At 40.5% G+C, this 21,669-nt stretch overlaps 1 long non-coding RNA gene across 1 annotated transcript in view; it reads left to right on the top strand.

Moving 5' to 3' along the window:
* Nucleotides 1–15,932, top strand: part of LOC133958819 (uncharacterized) — a 137,263-nt gene extending 121,331 nt beyond the window's left edge. The window contains exon 4 of the long non-coding RNA XR_009921733.1: nt 14,640–15,932. This is a non-coding gene — a long non-coding RNA (uncharacterized LOC133958819). The remainder of the gene's footprint in view (nt 1–14,639) is intronic.
* Nucleotides 15,933–21,669: the final 5,737 nt, after the last annotated feature.

Raw genomic sequence — 21,669 nt, 5'->3', positions numbered from 1 at the left:
ACCGCTCGCTCGCTATCTCCACAGCACCAAGGAAAGAGCCAGCAAACAGCAGGGGAAGTGTGGCGGAAAATTACAGTCTTCACATGCCAGCCGGGAAGCTGTTGCTGCTGCTCAGTGGGGGCCAGTGCTGTGTGAAGAAGACAGAAGAATTTGGGAGGATGTTTTAGTCTTTAATGCCCCTGTGGAAGCAGAGGAAATGTTTATGTTTATGCATTCTTGCAGTTTGAGCTGAAGATTTTACACATTTTCGGCCTCTCCTCCTGAAGGGGTCAGATTAGAATGAAGCCTTGGGTTTCAGTTTAGTCTACAGTTTTAATAAGTGTAGAGCCAGGATTGGTCTTACGGGTCAACCCTGGAATGATGCATAAGTGTGTTTAGCCAGTGGACATGTGTGCACACATATGTATTCATGTTTGTATACAATTATTTTGTGTGTGGGTTTCCTTCGATAGTGCAGACATGCAGGTTACTGTAGGTGCACTGGAAACTCTTGGTTTTAGCTGTAGTTGAATGAGAACACGAAAGAGGTTGTTTGTCGCAATAGCGAGCGGGTGGGACCTGCCTATTGCTCAATTTCATGATGCAGAATTCAGCCCCCATGACCCTGCTCGATATCAGTTTGAATAAAATGGATCTGTAGTTGATATTGTGTTCATTTGTGGCACTTAATGGGAGAGAGGGGGGGAAAGAAACATGGAAAAGCATGATATGGCAACAAAGCTGTCCAACGACAAACCTCCTTTGTGTCAAAATGAGTTTGTAGGGTTGAAACTACTGGCCTTTTTAAGTGCGGCCAACAATTTCCTCTTTCAGTTCAGTCCAGACGAAATTTTGATTGGTTGAGTGAAGATTAAAGCTTCACACTCTCTGCCGGGGAGAACAGTATAATTGATATTTCAGCTCCGGGCAAACTTGCTCTAGCAGGCCAGTGGCTGTTTCAGCAAAAAATTATGTTAGCACAGCTTGGTGGCAGAACGGTCGGCATGTTTGGGAAATATACTCTAGCGTTGGGTCTTTTTGGTCCACTGGCTTTTGCTAGAACTCTCTGTCTGTGAAATGAACATCCTGTATCGAGGAAATGCATATAATTCACCTTTTGGATGCAGGCTCATACAAACAAGCGATGTTCCACAAATTAAAAAATATCTGCTAATTGATACAAAGCTCAAGGAGGATCATGAAATAATGATCTTAATATTAGACTCATTTTTCCCAATGACAATTTTAATCGTATTATTCCAAAATAAGATACATTTTAAGAGTTCAAGAGCACTTCAAAAAGGTACCAAATGAGAGTGTGAGTGGGATTTGATCAGTCCCAATGCTCCTCAGCAATATCAGGTTGCTCAACAATGAGAGGCATCTCTTCATCTACTTCATTAACACATGTATCATTCATTCAGTGTGAAGAACATAAAAATCAACCTAGCATGAAACAACGCCGGAGTCCTCGTTCCGATAGCACCCTTATGGTGTACTTGTCCTGAATGGGCCATTTAAGTGGACACAGGGGATTAGGCAGATGATGGCAGTTGAGGTCCTCATATTGGTTCAGTGTGACTCGGACCACATTAACAGGACATTAGTCTCATTTCAATTCCAACAGCATGCACTTCTACACAACACTGGAGAGCATGACCAGAAACATTGTGACCCCCGCGCTCCAGCCTTTCATTTCCTGTCGCCATTCAAACCTTCCTTATCTGGCTGGCTGTTCTCCCTTTTTCTTTCTTGCCCTTTCTTGGCTGTCGTTCTCTTTTTCTTGCTGTCCTTGCCCCCACACAACCTATTCTCTCTCCTCCATCTCATTTATTTCTCATCTTCCTTCTTGTTCCACATCAGCAGCTGGGTGAAGCCTCTCCCTGTCACGCCTGGCCACACTCCCCTTAATTACCATGTATTCTTCTTTAGCTAATAAAAAACGCTGATGAAACCGATTACATGGCAGCGGGGCTTTGTATGGAGCTGGATTTAGGCATGAATAGATGGTAAGAGAGAGCGAGAAAGAGAGAGAGGGAGTAGAGGAGAAAAAGCTGGAGACAAAGGGGTAGAGAAATGGGAAGTAAAGAAGAGGAAGGGAGGAGACGGTAAGAAAGGTGGGCAGAAAGGAATGGAAACGATGGATGGAAGAGAAAAAGAATGAGAGGAAGGGAGGGAGAAAAAAAGCAATGGTTTGGGCAGTAACCCGTTTGTTGTCTTTGTTGTTTGGGTCAGAGATGCTTTGGGCCCTGAGGGAACTTCCTCATCTTATCACAGCAAGCAGACGGCTGGCACATCTTTCTCATTACTAGCCTCTCAGTTATAGATTACTCCTGCCTTACTCCTCTTCCCAGCCACAGGCAGTCTCTGTTACAGTCGACAGAGCCACACTTGCACCAAACGCAGTTTGAACTCCTGAATATAGTTTTTGCCTTTTTCTTTCCCTTCCATGAGCATTAAGTCACTCTATCCATGTAATTGTGGTTTCAACTGCAACCAACTGCAGCTTGGAGGAGAAAATGAATTAGAGCTTCTTGCTTGATTGAAAAGGCTTCGAGAGGCGCTGGTAGCTGGTATACAGTTCACTCTTTCTCTTTGCAGTATGTTTTATTTCCCTGCTCAGTTGGATGGAGAAGTGCATTTTCATTTTAAAACCCAATATATTCGTCTATATATAACTTGAATGAAATTTAGCACATGCAGGAAAATCTTTTCTTATTTTGCACTGTTGAAGGATTCTGTTCCAGTATAGAAAAATGAATTGCTACAACGAAGTGACCCCTAATGTTCGAAAAGGGTTACTGTTAAAATATAGATACCATTCCTCAGGGAAAAAATGAATTACAAAATTGTATGAGGTTGATTATATGAATATATCTATATATGTATGTCTGAATTCAAAATATATGTACCCACTGCATGCAAATTTATACTCGTTAGCCACACAACAGCCGCTGATGCACACAAATGCTTGGGAACAAGCTGTGCCATTATTGGTTTGTTGTCCTATTTCATGACCCCTTTTCAATGAATATGGAAGCCCTGTGAGGCATCCTTCACATTTACATGTTAATGTTTGTAATTTGTAAACATAAATTGAAAATGTCAGAGGCTCAATAGCTAAATGGAGATAAGTAAACACATTATTGAAATGCTGTGGCCACTTAAAGTCAGACACCCATTCCATACAAAAGCTGCAAATTATTAGGAGGAAGAGAAGGATGAGGAGGAGGTAGGAGAAGCAGGAAGAGGACAAAGAGTTATAAGAAAGAGAAAAAGAGGGCAGGGGCACTTTAATTCGCACAGCACGTACTTGCCGAGGGGGTGAGACGATTAGGTTTGTGATGAGAGGCAGCAGTGTGACGGAGAGGGCATGGGGGGTGTCAGGATGAGCGAGGATGAGGGAGATGAGAAAGAGAGAAGTATTATCTTGCTGTGTTTTCAGATTCACACACATGCATGCCCACAAGCACATGTTTTACCTGTAGATACCTATACATTCACTTCAACCTACCGTAAGCATGCATATGAAATGCATACATGTTCACACTTTGTGTCGCTCTCATGCACACTTTCAAACACACACACACACACACACACACACACATGTCCACACAGTCTGTGGACAAGTCAATTCAGTTGGCACCCTGTTCCCCTCGCTGCACACACATTCATCACTCAGTTGTGGGCCTGACAGAAGCCTCTGCCCCACAGGCCATGGGTCCACACAAGCATACACACACGCATGTACACTTCAACACACATACATAGTAGTAGGATGAAGAGAGATCAGCAGCACTATCAAGCAATATAACTGCCCACATGCCGGGGACCTGCAGTTAAACACACTTGTTCGTAAAATGTTTGTTCAAGTTGTGATACTAATTTTTTCTTTTCTCTTTTATTTGTGACTTTAATGAATAGTTTATTCAATTCTTGCCAAAGGTAAGTGTAAAGGATTGTTCAATAAATAAGAATCTATAGTGCCAGGAGACGATTAAAATGAAGCACCTCTAAAACTCACTAATTCAATTATTCTATGGCATTTGTTCAAAAGTTTGCTGGCCCGACTTAACCTCACTTTTAGCGTACATACATTAGAATGGTATTGACCTTTAGAGGTTGGGAAAATAGATTCCCATAAGGATCATGAATTTTACCCTCTACAGTTCAGAATCAGCTCGACAGATTTTTGTACATCATTAAGTTTTGTTGATGGAGATGAAAAGATGAAACTCATCTCCTGAACAGTGTAGAGACACTAGCACTTAATCTTCAATAACGAAATTCCCTTTTGATTGGCAAAGTGTGTGCGTGCGTGCGTGCGTGCGTGCATGCGTGTGTGCATTTTTCAATTTAAGCAATATTATTGTAATACAGTTTTGTAATACCTAGATAAACATCATCAGACCAGAACCAGTGACGCTTTTCTTCTGAAGCAACCATCTCGTATAAGGCTGAAGTGTTTTTGTGAATTCTGTAAACTTGAAAGTTCCAGTCAACAGATGGTCAGTTGGAAACAGTTAGCAGGAAGTCAAATCATTACTGGTCAGATCTGCTGATTGATTCAATGTTACTGTGAGGAGGTTACACTTGCCAAGCTCCCTGGCTAAGTGTTAGCTACTAGCTGTTTACATTAACTCAGTATAAATAATAGATTAAATATCATTTCAGGATACTGCATGCAATTTAGAAATATAAAAACTCTGATAGTGAAATTACTCTATTACTGTACTGTTACAGAAACATTAAAGTATGCAATCCCATTGTAATATTGGTACTAGTGCTACGCTTGTTTTTTCTCAGTGCACTATTGCTATCCAGCTGATAAGATTGACTTGTGTCTGCTGTCCCTACTCAGCTCCATTAGCATTTTATGTACTGTTTATACCTTATATACATGATGTTGTATCCTTTCAGAAATGCCTAGCAGACCAGCAGTACTAAACCCATGTGTTAACTGCATCGAGGGGGGATTTACCACTGACTGCAGGTTGAATGTGTACTTTTCTCCACCAAACAGGGTTTTTCTTGTGCACATGGTTTCAGACACTCAGCTGTCGTCATGACAATCTCACAACAGAGGCGATGAGTTGTTACTCTGAGGAATGAAACATTGTCTTACAAACTTACACCATCAAATGGCATTCACAAAATGAACTTGAAAAAATATGATTATGCTACTTGCCAAACATATAGCATAATAAATAGTGTTTTGTCCAGTAGAGTTGCATTATTTTGTAATCAAGATTAAGACCTATTATTCTTTTATTCTTGTTCCTTATTTATTAACAATATTTATGGATTTTACTGTGAGTGCAATGTTAGATACGATATAAACAAAATATGTTTTATGTTAAAAAAAGGTTGGTATTAAGACACACACACACAAACACACTTAGCTCAATACTCAATATGCTTGTGTTTATTCCTTTCCTTCCAGGCAGCGACCTTTTGCTAATCACACTAGCCTAAATTAATAGTGGATATAACTTCATAACTCATTCCATGCCGCTCTGTGTATGAACACAAAATGGCAAACATTGCTAAGTATTGGGTCTCAGATTGACATGCTGGTTACTAACTCCATTAACGTTACGTTTAGTGATTCAGGTGTTAAAAAGCAAATCTTGTTTCATCCTAAACTTTGATAATTTAAAGCATTTGCAGTGTTTTTTTCTTTTTCTGAATCATCAGTCAATCAATCAAATTTTATTTGTATAGCCCATATTCACAAATCACAATTCGTCTCATAGGGCTTTAACATGGTATGACATTCTCTGTCCTTAACCCTCAGCAAGAGTAAGGAAAAACTACAAACCCCTTTTACAGGGTAAAAATATGTCTGAAAGATATACCTCTGAAAGAGCCACATGTGAGGGATCTCTCTCCCAGGACGGACAGAAGTGCAATAGATGCCACGTGTAGGAAAATATCATCAAGATTAAAGTTTTTTAGCAGCATTGATGAGGGTAAACATCTTGAAGGATAACTTCAACATTATAAGGTCTATGGTCAGCAACCATCTGTCCTTTGTTTGGTGTGTACGGGGAGGCTCAATTGACCAAGTTAATCTTTCTTTGGTTATCTCACAAAACACAAAACTGCTGCATCATATGCTGATATCAGTTATAACAATCAATTATATCCATTACCTCCATAAGTCCCTGCAACCCAAAAAATCCTTCCATTGTATTTATGTTTCAGGCCACATGGCTAAGAGTTTATTGTTTGTCTGTAAGACCACAAAGTGTCTGTGGCGGAAATACTCTAAATGCAAACTGCTGTTTATGCTTTCTGGCACGATGGAGACAATTAACATTAGCTCTGCGTTGAAAAGTAAATGAGGTGATAAAGACACTTCCAGATGCCTTCAAGTAAATATAAGCAACGGTAATACATTTTTTAACTACTTGAAATTCCCATTTAAAAAAAAAAAAAAAGAGATTGGATGGTAAAGTCATAAAGTTTAAATTATTAAATGCTCTTAAAATGTCTTATCGCTTTGGTAACACAAGGCATTTCATTGTCAGTGTATTAACCTCTCTTGTAAGAAGGGCCACAGGGCCACCACACACACATGCTCCAGTAAAATTCACTGATTTTTGACATTTCGCTGCATGCAATCTCATCAGCTGACCTTTAGAGAGACCGTTTACCCTTCTCACGATTTGTGAATCCAGTCAGTGGTGCGGATATATTTTCCTCTGCCAAGATCAGAATGTAAAACCACATAAAACAATGTCCATGTACACAGAGCTCTGCCTAAAGAAAGGCATTTGTGTGTCCCTGCCCGTGCTCATTTGAATGTGAGCACTTGTGTGTGGATTGCAGTATTAATGGACGTTCCAGTACATTTGGTAAGACGCCAATGGGCCCAATTGCTTAGCATGCCTGCAGGACATTAATTGATGGCCGGGTTATGCTTCCTAATAAGTGTCATAAATAACGGTTTAGCAGGACGAAGGGAAAAATCACAGATACATTAACCACTGCATTGACATCTTAATGGAGATTCAACTGAGATGTGATCAAGTACAATCCGTCTAATAGGAATCCACTAATGCAGGGCTGGACCCTCCCAGTGGCGAGCTGATGACAGTGATCACAGGCATGGGACAGACCAGCTTTACTGCTGCTCATGTGTCACTTGCAGCTTTAATGGACAGCCCTGTCAACATCCCTTACCCCACCCGCACATGGCCCTCCACCAACACAGCTGTTGAAGATCTGTCAAACCTCTGTGTCACAGAGCCACACACACCCTCCCAAAGTCACTTATGGAGCCAGTAAAAACCATGGGCCATTCACTGGCGGCATCATTGATTTTATTCCCGAATTATTGTTGAGGACCCACCATGCCTTGCATACCAATGACAGGCCTTTCAGAGGCGCACAGGCTGGAGGGGGGTCAAATTAGTCTGCGATTGCTACAGTTTTTGTTGTGGCAATGGAAGATGGAGAAGCAAGCGCTGGCCACTTTGTTTGGCGATTTGTTTGCAGGCACAGCCACACAGACACAATACACTCATAAAAACACACCCATGCACACTTTGCCAGATTTACCTCCATATCAGGTTTAGAGCCAGAAAGCTCATCATTGGAATTGCAGGTTTAGCCAACTGAGGATTTTTTTTCTGTGTAACCAAGCCTCAAATGAATACGATGAAAAACCCCTGAGCTCCTTCATATTCTGAAAGTGGTGTGGGAATCAGCACAGGTCCAAGCTGTAGTCATATGCCAGAGCTATGTTGCACATTTGTGTATGTAAAGGAGTGTATATGTGGGAAAGAGACACATATACACTCATATATACTGTTTATATTTATATTAGGGCTGTGAAATGATTAAACATTTAATCAAATTAATCAAAGGTTTCTATGGATTAATCATGATTAATCACATTATCAGTTTTCTCAGTATATTTTTGTGAGAACAAAAAGATTTATGACAAAAGACGGGTATATACATTTAACACGCTTTCTTTTTTTATTCATAAAACAATAGTGCTGCAACGCAGCAGTTCTTTAGCAGTTCTCTTTGCTATTCCATATGGAATATTAATATAATCTTCATCCTAAACAGAATTTGGGCTTCTTAGCCATTGTATGTTTGAATAAAACTTTTTCTTTTCTTTCTAAACCAAACAGAAATTATTTGGGCTTCTTAGCCATTATTTTTATAGGATGATTGAAATGTTTTCTTTTTTTTTCAAAACAACCATTAACGACACCATGACACAATCAAATGCCTCTCAAGGTCCTCTTAGCTAGTCGTTCTTTAGCCAGTTGGTGAGGGAAAAAACTTGTTCACATTCTCTGACAGTAAAGCTGACGACTTCTTTTGCACAATGTGTCCTGCGAGTGAAGCTGGATTGGCGCATAACATTCCACTTCAACGCCCCTCGCCGACCAATGCATGCTTAGCGTTGAGGTGGTACTTTAGGCCGGTATTGCTACGCTGAAACGATAACGTCTTCCCACTGAGTGTACATATCACCTTGGTTTTATTGATTGTTCCATCTTTTTTTTTGGAGCACGAGCTTCCCATCCAGAAGGTTCTCAGGTTCTTCAGAGTTATCCATGTTGTTGGTTTATTTGAATAGCAGCTGCCGCCTGACTGCATTAGAACGGCGACTAGTGCAGATTGGGCGGAATTGTGGGTATATTGGAAGGTCCTTCTGCGCATCAGTAAAAATGCGTTAAAAAAACCCACAAATTAATCCTGTTATTTAATCATAACGCGTTATTTTTCACAGCTCTAATTTATATATATATATATATAAATCTCCAATTCTGGGTGTGTTAATGTATGAATGGGAGTCATGTGTCTTTGGATGTGCCGAAGGTGTCCATGTTACACTTTGCATTTTCGGGTGTTATGCAAGTCAATGCTTTACAGAATAAGATAAATATTTGATATGGCAAGAGTGGTACTCCAAGTGATACATTATTTGATCCTTTATTCGGAATGCAAAAATGCCAAAAAAAAAATTATATTTGAAATTACAGCAGTTGGAAAATTATAACTTTTTACATTCTGCTCCATTTTTATATGATCAAATTACTGTTAGTATAAATACTTTTTATCGGAGTAATAGCAACTTTATTTGAGTCAAGTTTCACTCTTGAAGTCAATCTCTTTGACTGGCTCTACAGTGGCAAAGCAAGAGTAGTGCCATGCTCAGTTCTGGAATTCTCAGCATACTGAGTGCTGCATGCAGTCTACCATTAGCTTACATAGTGATTTGACAGATGCTTTTGTTCAAGGAATTGCCTCAAATCTATCAGCTACAGTGTCTGAAGTTTCTATTGTGAATTTGCCAGTGTTTAGGAGGTAAGTAGAACAGGTACAATGACAGCTACTTTATGTGTGTGTGCGTGCCAGTGAGTGTGCATGTTGGTGCGTGTTTCTCTATGTGTGCTTGTATGTGCATGGAAATGTCTGCTGGGGCCCGGGGGTGACAGTTCTGCTCTCAGCAAGTAGGTAATTAGCATGCATTATTCAAATGAAAGACAGAGGGAATGAGGGTGGGGACCTGTCCACCTGGTTGTCAGCTCCGGAGCCCGTCTCGTTCAGCGCCACTTACTCCACACATTTAGAACATTAGAGCATCTCTTGTTAATGTATTACCCTCTTCCCAAGCGTGCGGATAATGCACTTTTACGGGGCCCCATTATGAGGCAAGATATTATCGAAGAAAGTCAAAGTCAAAGACATTTAATCTTCAAACCGGAACAGAACTGCCTGTGTTTCACATTTATATTTTAAGTCGGATCAAGTCAATTTTATTTTTACAGTACTTTCGGCAAAAAGGCCTTACAAAGTACTTCACACTGCTACAGAGGGCATATGCAAGTAGACAGACCTTCACATCAAAACATTAAACACTTAACCCATCTTGATAGAACTTACATTGAGCAGTGCTTTGAGGACTCAGAAGCTGAGCAGAATACAAATAAGACTGCACAACATAAGGCTATACCTGTATCGTCTTATACGCAAGATAATAGCCCTGCAATAAATCTCGACTTTGTGATGCTGATGGTTTTATTTTGAGATTGAGTGGTAATTTAACTCAATTCTAATTGCAGTATGAAGCCGTAGTTTTTTGAGCTGCTGGATTTCCACACTGTTTTGTAGGGCGCATCTCTTATAGTGTGTATTTAACTACAGGTATTTATTGTTGGTTTACCTTATGTCCCCCTCTGGTTAATATCAAGTTTTTCCCCCTTGGGCCTTCTATATGATATGATTTCTTTATTGTATTTTGAGCAGAATAAGCCGTTAGCACCATGGCTGGGTATATCTACCTTAACACATCAGGAAACAAATGCCACTATGAAAAAAATAAACAGATTCGGGGCACGGTCACACATACACAAGTGAAGCCGTGGCAAACTTTTGCCTCCCATTTACTTCCAATCTCTGCAGGCGCGGGGAAGACTAAAACATATGCTCCCTGTGGTACAGCAAATCTGCAGCGTAGCTTCATATGAAATTAACCTTTAGAGAACATTGACCCGCGATATTTGCCTCACAAATATGTACAAACCCTCAGAAAGCCAGGTTTTATGATATCCCAAACATAAGAAATCGTTCCTTTCAACGTGCAGGTGGGGCTCAGTAGCTTGAAAAGGTTCCTCAACTGCAACTGAGCTGTATGGGAAGACACGGAACCCAGCCACAAAGTGAGGGAGGAGTTACAATAAATGACATGACCAATCTTTTGAATATGTGATTTTGAAACTTTAATACTTAGGGCAGCAGAGATGCAGGAATCAGAATTGGAAAGATCCTTTCCACCAATCAGCAAAACAGCAAAAAGTCTGTAGATCAATTACAGACTTTGTACCTGTACCTCTGTATGTCTGTATTTTTGCATGTGAATGAACTAAACTGCACTTCTGCCGCAAGTGTACTGGCACCTAAAGAAACTTTAATACTACATACATAACTCATGAAATCAAAGATGTATACGCAGAACATGCCTGATACAGGATGATACAACATCACTGCACAGGAAGTATTCGGAGACACAAACACTTGATACAGACTTCTGCTGTGGTTTCTGAATCTATTGCCCTGGCCACCAGTTGTTTTTACAGTATCTCACTACAGCCGTTCCTGCTGGACTCTCATCCCCAGACTCATAGTTTAGCTGCAGATGAGTCATTAGCATCTTTCCTTATCTCTCAGCCATTCTTCAGCCCCATGCACCACAGCACCTCACCAGGAGTGGTCCTGTGTTTACATAATTGATCAATTAACTGCTTGAGAAGGCCCCTTTTCCTCCATGCTCCCTATTTTGCCAACATTTACATGTGTCAGTTTAATTGTGTCCCTATCTCCCGCTCCCAAATTATTTACCCACTCACTCACCCTCACCGCAAAGCTCCCATTGTCCCCAGGTGACTGATGGGCTGACTCAAATGGAAATGTGTTTACCTGGGTGATAATTTGACTTTTTTTGTCTTTTTACTGGAAAATTATGTGGAAGGAAAGATATTCACAACATGTAACCAGCGACCACTCCGCTATTAACCTTCATGGCCTCTTGGATTCTGTTTACCGACTGTATAGCTGACAACTTTTACCTGGCAGCTGCTCTTTGTTTTACAGTCGGTCTGTCTCTCTGTCAGGCACGAATCCAAGCCCAAAATGTATCCCCGAATGAAAACTGTAGAAACAAAAACAATTGTACAAAAAAGTGATTGTGTGTCAGTGGCTGACTTTGTACAATGCCCCTTTTCCCCTGTAACCATTCAGCCGTGGGGCCGCTGGCCTGAGGTCCGTTTGCTGTGAGTTGACCAGGCATGAAATCAGACTGGAATAACCCTCATCTGCCACAGTGAATTGACATGATTTACATACGACAGTCTTTAGATTGTGACCAACTAATCCTTTGTTCCCATGAGGGCTTGGTTGTGCTTGTCCACTCTGTCTGTCACATACTCTTACTGCCCTCATGTGGTGCAAGAGCATATTACATCTTTGTTGAGAAAATAGGATGATCAATTGATGTTGAGACACTTATTTTCTGCAGAAAATTAAAGCGCCATGATTGAAGGGGAATGTTGATAACAGATTATATTTTATGATTTAATTCAAATTCATAATATTAAATATTTCTTTATTTATTTTTATAATAAACTTACCCTGTATGTGCCTTCTCAATTGTATGTTAAATGCATCAATGTGTTTGCTGGCAACACTTTGGTTTATTTCACTCTAAATGTTTTTCTGCTTCTTTTATTAATAGTAAATGTAATATTTGCTTTTATCCTCCAGCAACCACAAGGTGGTGGTAAAGCACTGAGGCTTTTGAAACATAGGGCTAAACAAGTCTTTTACACAACAGCGCTAGATGCCAGTTTGAACTCATGTGCTTCAAGTGTCTGCATGCAAAAAAAACACATTAATTGTTGTCTAGTGTGTGAATGGACTATTTATAAAAGCCTATCACCAACAGGCATTTAAAATTCATAAAGCAAAATGGCTTTGCCTTGGTTTATTTTATTACTTTAATTGACAGGGACAGGGCATTTCCTGAAATAAAGACAAACTCGTCCAGCTCTTAAAAACAGTTTTCTATTGTTTGTAACAAACATTGACAAAAAGACAAATCAGTTCATATTTAAACAGCTGAAAAGACAAGAAAAAATCAGAATATGACAAGTTTGTCCTTTACAAACCATAAACTGTAGCACATTGTGAGTGCAGGAGCGCAGCAGAGCTAGGGTTAGTGTCCTTTGTGAGGTCACGTTTCCACAAAGTGTCCTTGAGCAAGACACAGGGCCCAAACCTGCTCACTGCTGTTCAGGCTGAACCTCCCCCTCAGTCACTGGTTACAAATGAAAGTCACTTATGATCTTTGTGGAGGTGGTGAGGGGGAGACAGGCATATCTCAACACATAGAATCATGCACTGTTAAATTACATAGCATGTAGTAATGGCATAGTGTATACTGCAGGCACACACAGGATGAATGATAGCAACAAAAGTTTGAATATTGTGTTTCACAGAGAAAAGAAAAAATACCTATACAAACCTCCATGCCTCATGCATATCAAAACTGGGATAAAGAAGTCACAACATATTATTATAATAAATATAAATATTAGTATTAACATTTCAGTGCACAGCCGAGGATATAGTAGTATAACCGTATGTGATATGGTATGGTACAATAAAGTTATCCATATCATATCAAACTATATAGTAAGTAAAGTTAAGTAAATTCAAATTAAACAATTGATTTGTGAGGGAATAAAAAGTTTTATAACTACATGTATTCAGGATGCTATGGTGGAAAGGATATTTTAGCTTTTTACGAGTTTTGTAATATCGTAAAAGTATTACATAATATTATAGTATAGCATGACACGGCGCACTACAACATTTGGAACAGTTGTACATTTTGATGGAGATGGATTTGTTTATTGCGGTAAAGAGGGTGTGTCCGTGTCTGTGTGTGTGCGTGTGCGCGTATGCGTGTGCTTAGTTGTTTGCCATGACACAGACCTCTGTCAAATTTCGGCTCCAATCACAAGCTTCCCACAATCAGGGTTCAAAGTAGAATCTGCCCATTAACACGGCGGCCGAGAGACGGAGGCTGTCGACACCAGGCGAGGGAAAGCGAGCCTGAGACAGAGCAGTTCTCTCACCAGGCTGCACTTTCCAAGGACATTACAGCTCCATTCCACCAGCTCTCCGGTGGCAGGCTATCATTAGTGCGCTTGTGAAAGCCTAGAGAGATGATAGCAGGGGAATTGTGGGCTTTCATATCCACAAGCTGGTCCACAGGATGCCAGGCAGTGTGTGATAATTTAGCTCAGAGGTGATGGAAGGAATGAAATAGTGGGTTAATTTAATGACAAATGAAAGTTTGTGTGGCCGTGTGAGAGAGAGAGAGAGAGAGAGAGAGAGAGAGAGAGAGAGAGAGAGAGAGAGAGAGAGAGAGAGAGAGAGAGAGAGAGAGAGAGAGAGAGAGAGAGAGAACTTTGTCATTGTGTTTTTGAATGCGTGTGTGTCCCTTTTTTTTATTGTGTACAAATTTTCAGTTGATTTAGTTTTTATATCAGACAAACCAATCAGTTAGATGTAAGGGATAACATTTAAATATCATCCCTGCTGCATTTTATATCTTTGATGAATTTATTAAAATAATTCCCAAAACTCGAAATGCAAAAAGAACAGAAAAAATACAACAATAGAAAACTAAATTATGTTTATAATAATTACAAATAAAGGAATTGTATTGAGAGGACAGTATAACATTATTTACAAATGGATAGAAATATATGTCTCTTTAAATAGACATATATTACTTATTTTGTTGAAACTTACGTTACAACATTTTGGGGATTATATTGATATTATTATATATGCACTGCTAAGAACATAAATATCACATGATGGTGTTCATAATTCTTAATTGTGCTCTTTACTTCACAGAAGGTACATATAACAAAGACAGGCCTTCCTTATTTGACTCTTTGCCAAACTATACCAAGATAAACTGTAAATGAATTATCACCATTCATAAATGTTAGTGTTCATGTCCTATTGCCGTGTTTATTCATGCATCTAATTCACTTTGAATTTCATCCCTAAGAAAAAAAAAATCAATCCTCCATCTCTGTCTCCCTTGGCAACAGGTTATAATCCATAGTTACGAGGAGCGGTTGCTAGGTGCGTTGCCGAGATACAGACCCTTCTCTCCACTGGTGCTACGTAGGAGGCCACGGGGTCCTTGATGACGGCAGAGAGATGAGGGACGGGTGAAAGGATGACAAGAGACAGGACAATGAGGATAGGAACAAGACGCACACACCTGACAGAGACTGTGAGAGCACATGAGGCACAGAAAAAGGCTGAAAATGGGAGCAGAGAATGGAAAGTAAACACAAAAAGGATAATGCAGCCGTCTAAGTGGGCAATCTCCACACCTCCATTTACCGCAGCTACATTTTAGTGGGTCTGTTTCTGTGTACGGTTGTGTGCATCTGTTTCTCTGTGTGTATTTGGGCTGGATGTGAAAGAAAAAAGTAAGGAAGGTGTGGAATCCACTTTTGACTCTGTGAAAAGCTTTCAAGTAAAAAAAAAGGATGGTGATAACAAAAGGGTGTGCAGGTAACTTCCATTGCTGAATCCTATGTGTATGTACATATTTTTCAGACTGGGTACTGGTTAAAAACTGAAAGATTAATGAGAGAGAAAGTTTGAGTATGACCAGCTTTTCAAGTTGCCTTTTCTTTGACATAACAACACTAGCATCATTATTACAATACGTGTTATACCTAAAAAAATGTTTTATTTCTTTTGTCAGTTTCAAGCTAATTATGATGCTGGGATTGTAAAACTTTCCAGTTTTAGTGTTTGTCAATGTCTCCACATATTCCCACAGATGTTGCACACAGAGACAGGAACAGCTCTCTGTTAATAGTGCTCATGGCCATATAACCACCTGACTTACACAAGCGCTCATCTTTTTTTTTTTTAGAGGCTGATCCGATTAGTATGGTGATGATAGAAACCCATGGGAGTACTTACTCCTCACGAGTTTTCTTGTTGGTAGATAACACAAGTATTCTTTGGTGCTGAAGCTGCAGGAGCCATCTGCCGCTCCCAGCTCCAATTATCCCCAGCGTCTCCCCCAGGGGGCAGTAGCAGCGTGCACACGGCTACTAGGCAAATCTTAGCCCTGACATCAAAGAGACAGTGCTTCTGCTTCTGCAAGCAGCTACGGCTGCCCTCTCTCCTCCGTCTACCTCAGGACAAGTTTTCAGCAGTTTTTCAAAAAAGGATATTAACACAATGTCACAGAATGAGAAACCAACCTCAAAAGCAGAGGCATTCAGCTCCCTTTGAATAGGGAGCACAGCTCTATACTGTGCCTTTCGCCTCCGACAATGTTATTAGGAAAATAATTCTCGCAAGCAAATAAACAGTGTGTGACACCTCTGTGAGTTCTCCTTTCAGGTTGGGTTATTGTGTGTGTTTTTCACCGATATTGTGTCATCTGGTGAGGGAGCAAACATCAGGGTTAGTAGGAGGTGAGGCGTTTGATCTCTCGCGTGAGAATAATTGAAAGCGATGATAAATTATCCCAAGCAACAAGGTACATTCAGCTGCAAACATCGACAAGACTTAGAGTTTAAATGGTGGTGTGATATTTGTCATTCACAAACATCACATTTTATAAGTGTTGATTGAATTTCATATCTTCATATCTTATGTTTATTTTTACCTTCATATCATCAGTGCTAAAATAATGAAATTATTATCAAAAAAGACAAAGAAAACTCCAAATTATCTACAATTTGTTGTTATTAATGAAAGTTAATGATTCGGAAATCTCACTTGTTGGCTGCCTAATGTGATTTGTTTGATGTCTTAATGTGTCAAAACAAAATCCAGGAACAGAAATGAAAACAACCAACAAAGAGAACTTATCTAATTTCTTATTAGTTTGTGAATTGTACTTTCTCACAAAAAGAAAATTAACCAAAAAACATGTAAAAGTACAAGGGTGGCACAACACTGCGTTCTAACGGTTTGTGGTAAGCTGCTTTCACTTTTTATAACTGTGTAAACATTCGTTGTGAGAGATGACACAAATAGTGTAGCTGTAAAATAACAACACATGGACTGTGGCTCAGTATCTATCCTTCAGCTCAGCAGCCTCTTCAAACTGTAGGCTTCGCTCAGAGCAGAGACCCCTGTTGGTTGATTGGAATGACTTCCCTAATTGGATTCAATTCCTAATTGAAATGTAATAAAAATGCATCAGTAGACGTGGTGCCAACAATTACCTCATGCAAATCTCTTGATGAATTGACGTGAGGGGCGTAATTGCAGCTGTTAAAAAAATGCATTGATTTCTCCTGGAAAAACATCAATTTGAATCAGTTCACACTCACGCCTCAGCCCGCGTACGGAAAGCATTTGTCACCGCTCAGAGTCCCCGTCTGGAGGTATACCGGGGAAAAAAAGGCGGAAACATCTGCACCATTTCATGCCGGTACGTCAGATTGATTGGGATTGTGAGATGTGTCCAATACGCTACATCTATGCAGATTCCATAACGTGCTCTCAATGCTGGAAGGCGTGAAGGAAAAGAAAAGAAACGTCTTTATTGATTGTTTCTGTTTTCATCCAGATGGTGCACGGATTATGACTTCCACTGGTTTGTAAACAGAGCAAACATACTCTGCTGGGGATGTGCCACAGAAATATATAGCCACACACACTCTGTCTCTAATACACACACACACACACACACACACACACACACGCACACGCACACGCACACGCACACGCACACACACGCACACGGTCAAATACAGTTGTAGGAAAAAAAAAATCAACTACACACAGAAAGGAACTATGCAGGCTTTGATCCTTCCTTCGACCACATGTTCTGAACATTATCCATCTGTCTGTTGATCGGAGGTGGCAGTCTAGCGAAAAAGGGTTAAAGCATCTTCTGAGTTATTGCCTACCACCGTAGTCATAGCAACAGATTAATAAGTAGCTTCTGTGATCTTCCTCTGTTGCCACACAGGTTGCTAAGATACAAATAGCGGTCCGGACCCAGTGGACTGAACTGCAAACATCTTTTAATAAATATTCACTTTAAAGATTTAAAAGAAAAACGTGGAAAGGCAAAGTGGGTTATATGTGCAAAGGGAGAACAAGAGAAAAAAGTCCAGCATTACATCTAGAACTACAGTGATGGCTTCTGCCACGTTTGACCTACACGGACCGATAAAGGAACACAGCAAAACAAAATTGAACACTTGCTAAATCCAGCTACCTCATACCTCTGAGGCGAGTGGTTGGCCCATGTCTAAAGGTAAGCGGGCCAATCAGCTTTGGAACAGAGTGGCTGTTCCTAGACGAGTGTGCGAAACCAAGGGCAAATTAAAGCGTTGCCTCCGAGTTGCATCATTCTCCCCTCACAGCTCTATTAGTAGGCGAGCCACAATGTCTCTTTACGAGTGCTACACTCGGAGCAGAGTTGGGCACACTCCCCTGCAGTTCTACGTCCTTTTATGAAGCACATTGGCATCGTGTGTGCCAGTTCCTACAGCATCATACCACGGCTGTGGTAGTGGGAGACACACATGTCTGGATGCCTCCCTGTAAGCTGATGTAATAGCAAAGCAGGAGATGTCATTCTGGCTTGAGGAATTACTCACACTAAATAGATAAATGAAGATGGGAATGAGATATTAGGAAATCTGATGTGAATACTGATTTATAAAGATGAAAGATAGGTGGCCCAACCTTTCTGTTATTATCTAAATGTTTTACTTTTCGCCCTGTTTCCTCTCCCATCAAGTAACAGGAGTTGAAAAGTGCATTGATTCAAAAAAGATGGACAATCCGCTCTGACACAACAAACAAGCAAACAAACCAACAGCTTGACTGGAGGAAGCTGTTGGGCCGCAGTAGGGAGCACTGGAGTAATTTTTGATGGTAATGCTTGATCTCTCTGTTCTCTACGTCACTGGGCCTCACGCTTTCACTTCAGCTCAGCTCAGCTGTCAACTGTTAATGGCTACTCATTCAAGTGCACCCACACACCTCCATGCACTCTCCAAGGGGGCAGGCTGGTGTGCATGCTCGCACATAAATGTTATTGAATGTATGATATAGGGCCGAAAATCTATAGACATTTATAACCTCTCACCGACCTCATTTTGCTCGTGTCGGTAAATTGGGTTAATACTTACTATTAGGTGTCCGCGTTGGTCCGTGCTGTACTTCTGCATGTCGTCTCTCTCTCCTCCACTGACCTGTGCTCCCTTTACACTTTAACAATAACTACTGACACTGATCAGAAGTTATTAGGACCTGAACAGTCCTGAAGTTAACTTTGTGTTTGTTTGATTCCCTCAATGAGACACATATTTATAAGTGAAAAAAAGTCAAACCTTTGCACGCACTTCAAATGCCCCACACAACGTAACGCACACAGCGATCCAGATTCATCATCCGACATCATTGATGAATAACTAAATAAATATGGTCATCAGATTGTGTGAAGTGCAACAGGGACAAGAAGACACACAAACATACACACACACACGCACACTCCTGTAGACGGGAGCGAAGTTCTTCCCACAGATTATGATGCAACTTCATTGTTGCAGATGAAGCATCGCCCATTTCTCGTAATTGAGGTAAAAGTTTGAAATAATCTTGATGTAGATTTGATGTCATATTGCCCAGCCCTACTATGATGTTGCATTCCATGAAAATGTAGCACACTGTCTCAGAAATTTGTAACTTATCTGTGTGTGTTAATTTGACACGCTTATAAGCAGCAACAATTGTGTGTTTGGGTGATTAAGACGGTAATCAGAAAATAATGACACTTCAGTGTGATTTATGAGAATGGATGAAATCTCCCAGCTGAAAGGCAGCAGGTTAAACAACACTGACCTGCTGAATGCCAGGAGAGATTTAAACAAAGGCCAGTGCTAATACATCACAGAAACAAAGAGGGGTGCAGAGTGGGCTGTGTGCGTCACCAAAGCTTAGGACAGCATGAGGCGTCTGCAGGTCACACAAACCTTTTAAGACACGGAGAGATGTTAAGTTGACTTATACCACCGATGGGTGAAAAAACAAGCACCCATAAAAGATGCTCTTGTTTTATTTAAATTATGCACAAGGTGATTTTAGATTTAAAGTGAGTTAAAGAATCTGGAGTGTTATTGTGGATCCATCTCCGGTCGAAAGCAACCCTTTCTCCAATACTGATTAAGGCTCTCCGCTCCCACAGGGCTGCACGCTGGTTGGGGTTCATTCAATCTCGGCCCTGATTACTCGATTGGACTCATTGATTGAAGGAGAACTTTAATGACCTATTATCCCAAGTGTTAATCAGGTGTTGACAGAGAGGGCTCTGTGGAACTGGGCAGGGTTGAGGGAAAGAACGGACAGAACTTGCTGGATTTCTGCCACCGACAGTCGAAGGGTCGAGTGGAACATAAGGTGCAGATGTGACTCGTGACAAAGTTTCCCTCTGTGCACAGCGATCACTTGCTTATCTTCCCCTTGTTAGTTTTACCATGCAGCCTGTGAATTACCTCAAAACGAGAAAGAAAGGAATTGAAATTCAAAGTGAGACTTGTGATCTCTGTGTTAATTTGATTTTGTATTTATGGAATATGTGCAGTTGGAAAAGTAAAGCTGTAAACCTTGATTACTCATTGGAGAAGCCAGAAGACTAATTGATTTTTGAATGAAATAACTTGTGTAAAATGTGTATAATGGTCTTTTCATGTATTGTAGTAATGTGTGGTATTTTGCTGGTATTTATCTGACCATCTAAAAGGGATGGTAAATGGATTGCATTTTTATAGAGCCTTTCTAGTCTTATTGACCACTCAAAGCACTTTATAGTACAAGTCACAGTCACGCAGCATTTCACAATGCTTTTTCTATACAATTGCACACAATGCAGCATGAGTACCATCGGGGGGCAATATTGAGCATGCAACGACCTTCTGGTTACTGAAAGGCTCAGTCTGCCTGCTGAGCCACTGATGCCCTAAACAATGTAATGTTTGCCATGTGTGGTGTTTTTTTTCTTTCTCTTGAAATATAAATCGGATTGAAGTATTAAAGTAAAGACAGAAATCCTTGAAATTGAAAACATGCTTTACGGTATTATCCAACCTTCATTTTTCTTCTGTCCGTTTCAAAAAACTCTGTTTGTGCTCTGAACGCTGCTCTGTAGGTCAGGTGGTGGTGGATGTGAATCTGTGCAAACACTTCATGCTCCACGTCCAAGTTGCTTATGTCTGCATCGCCTGTATCATCACCCAACATCCCCCTCCACGTCTCCTGCCATATCCCTCTCTTTAATTATCTCCTTTTTCAATCCCAGCATCTTCAAGTCTCATCAATGCTGCTTAATTTCCATCAATACCTCTGCAGCCTGAGCTCTCCACACCTGTCCAGTCCCCATGGCAACCTCACCTCTGACAACAAAGAGCTCTGTACGACATGGCATGCTATATTCCCCTTGATTAGATATTGATTAAGCTTTTGTAATACATAATAGGATCAAAGGGATTGTGCAGCTTTGCTTACCCAGGTTTTCTTCACACTTTCATTTAGTTATAATCTTTTGTTATTTTGGAGTCTGCATGTTAAGAGGGATTGAATCGAAATTTGCCACCCTTTGTCGGAAGCCATTCTGAGGCTCCTGCGGGGGCTTGTAGATGCACAAAGACCTTTTTTGTAATAATTACAAGTGGAGAAGACAAAGCAGATAGCCTCTTCTATGCAAATCTACAATTTAGAGAGTGTTGACAGCAGCTCTGTTTTCTGAGTGGCGTAGCTTATGCTTAGTGTTTGAGACATGCTTCCCATTACAGGACATGCTAATAGGCCCGCTGGAGTGTGCCGAGGCTACCAAACCCTTGAGTGTCCCTAATGGATGCATTGATAGATTAATGGACGATAAAGTCAAACGCTAAATGTGTGGTTAGTGACAAGTGATGAGTCAATATAGTAAATATTTGTGTAGGGCATAGTTAAGAAGTTGAAGGCCATTATTCACGATTACATACTGACAACTCCTTCCTTGGTATAATAAGGTACAGGGCATGAATTTAAAAGGTTTTGAAATTAATAAGCTGAAATGCATTTCTGTCAGTTCTATAT

This window comes from Platichthys flesus, chromosome 1 (genome assembly GCF_949316205.1).
Source record: "Platichthys flesus chromosome 1, fPlaFle2.1, whole genome shotgun sequence".
Classification (NCBI taxonomy): Eukaryota; Metazoa; Chordata; class Actinopteri; order Pleuronectiformes; family Pleuronectidae; genus Platichthys; species Platichthys flesus.
The sequence above is the reverse complement of the archived record's forward strand: the minus strand, read 5'-3'. Positions and strand labels throughout refer to the sequence as shown.